The following is a 2,422-nucleotide window of genomic DNA, read 5'->3' as shown; positions in this document are numbered from 1 at the left end:
CTCTTGGAGTGTGGCCTTTAAAGCCTGCAGAGATTCACGCCTCTCAAGATGGGTTCGTCCAATGAGGAAGGCTGAAATCCCAAGCGGGAGGTTGGACATACTGAGGATTTTTATGAGTCTTTGTCTGTAAGCATGGTATTTTGCATATGTAATTCACTTGGGTGTTGATGCAGAAATTAGTAATGATTCTTAGAACATCCATATGTTGCAGAGGTATCAGCATGTAATATGCACTCTCAGTTAGATCATCCGAAGACGAATTCATAGATACTAGACATGGTAGAGTTACTTATATGAATGAGTGGTTTATCGTAAGCATGAATAAAAATAGTCTATAATACAACAGATTAAATACAACACAGCAATAATATACACAATGGCCTGAAGAAAATGGGTGTTCATTCAAAGAAGGTTTTCCTATGAATTAATTAGTAGAAAAGTCAGTTTCTCCTGTGCATTTGTGCCTTTCTTATGAGGAAAATGAGGGAGTTTATCCCCTGCATTCCTTTTAGGCCATAAAACCAGTGATATCAGCATTGGTTACCATGGAACCAGAGGCCTGTTCTGCTTTTCTGAGGTGTTAGGTGCATTTCGGGGGAAGGGTCCATAGACCCTCGTAATTGGCCATTTGGTTAGGTGATGGGGAGTTCGATATTATTTGTTAAATATAACAAAAAGTTGTGTGTCTGATTGGTCCAAATGCTACATAATTCCCCCCTTTCGAACGTTGTTGTCCATCCAATAGACAACAGCGAGCGACGTCAAAGGTGCTGAACAATCCAGACACGCACCTGCCACTCACGGCTGGGAGACAGTGGTGGCTTCTCTGGCTATTGTTGCCTCCAGGAGTGGTTGTGGTGCCATGGTGGATGCTGTTAGGTGGTGTGCTGTGGTGATGTAGGCTGTAGCAAGGTGAGGGTCCTCGAGCTTGTGCAGCAGGTGTCGAGGCTGTGTCACCTGTTGAGTTAGTCTGGGTAAGATGGTTGTTTGTCGATGTTGTTAGCCAGTAGGCTATCTGTGGTACCCACGATGTGGAACAGCCGGGTTAGACTCTCACTGGTGAGAGTGCAGGTGGTTCCAGGGATTGCAGGTAATTGTTATGGAGATTTTGTAGTGTGCAGAGAGTTTCAGACTGACCTAGTGATGATGGCAGGAGAGCAGCAGGTGGTTGTTAGCTCTCTGTTCTGCCCGAACGTCACTAGAAATCTGATGTTTGCGGTGTCGCTTGGCTCTTGTGGCGGCACCGCCTTGAGCTTGCCTGAGTTGTGTTGGTAGAGCTTTCGCTGTTGGGCATGTGGGCCCGTTGCTCAATCCAACGTTGTCTGGCTGCTTCTGGGGGTGTCGACCGGTTTCAAGGGATGCTCCTCCCTTGGAGGGGTCTGATGCTGTGTTGCAGCAGGCAAGGAGTCAGAGGTTTGTCCTTCTCAGTACTCCTTAGTTGAGTTTTGTTCAAGGAGCTCTTTTGCGAGTGTCAGCAGCTCCTGTAACCCAGAGGTAGGCGTGTCCAGCTGTCCTTGTGTAGCCTCCGTTGTGTGGAGGAGGATGTTGTGGTGGGCTGCTGTTGGACATACCGTGGTGTTTGCAGGATGAGGACGCCTTTTTCCATGGCTTTTCCCAGTGGTTGGTCTGGAACCTGGGTCTGTTGCCATGGTGATGGCTCTGTCCTCTTCTGGCTAGGGGCTTTCTGTAGAAGGGTTTTGCATTGTGGCAATGCTGGGTGCCTTCTGGTGCCCGCTTTGGATTCTGAGTTGTGAAGTTCAGAATCAGCAGCGATTAGTCCATGTTCAGACTCTGGGTCTGAGAATTCCTTTATGATGGCTTGTTTAAACTGCTGGTGAGGCTGCAGGATCAGTTCCTTTGATGTCCTCAGGGTCTCTGCAGTATTTAGGTTGCCAGATGTATTGTCTCTGGCCAGCTCGTTGAGGTCTGTGGGGTCACACGGTGTGTGTGTCTGCAGTGATCCTCTGGAAAGGTCCCTGCCCCACCCCCCCTGTGGCTGCTGGCTGGTGACATGTGAACAGTGATTCGGACTCTTGGCTGAGGGGGTCTGGGCCTGCTTCCCAGGGGAAGTTCTGTTTCGTGTTTTCCCTGTCTGTTCACCTTGTGGTCTGCAAGCATATTCCCGTTCATTTGTGACATTGAATTCACCTCGGGCTGCTTGCAGGTGGCATTCACATGCATTGTTTTGGTTCGCCTGAATTAAACTTTTTTTTTTTCTTCTGCAGCTGCAGAGGTTTTCAGGGTTTTCAGGGAGCTGACTTGTGAAGTGTCAAGCAGAAGGCTTTGGCTCCCTTCCCCCCCTTCGTAGCTGTGCACAGGCGTGGAGGGCATGCACTGCTGGCGACGTGATGTTCAGCCGGCTGTCTTTTGCTTAAGTCTATGCGCAGTCGGTAGGACTGTTTAAATTCTTTCTGAACCATGT

Source organism: Sinocyclocheilus grahami, unplaced genomic scaffold (genome assembly GCF_001515645.1).
Source record: "Sinocyclocheilus grahami isolate Dianchi unplaced genomic scaffold, SAMN03320097.WGS_v1.1 scaffold1617.1, whole genome shotgun sequence".
In the NCBI taxonomy this organism is placed as follows: Eukaryota; Metazoa; Chordata; class Actinopteri; order Cypriniformes; family Cyprinidae; genus Sinocyclocheilus; species Sinocyclocheilus grahami.
This window is presented reverse-complemented; position numbering follows the sequence as displayed.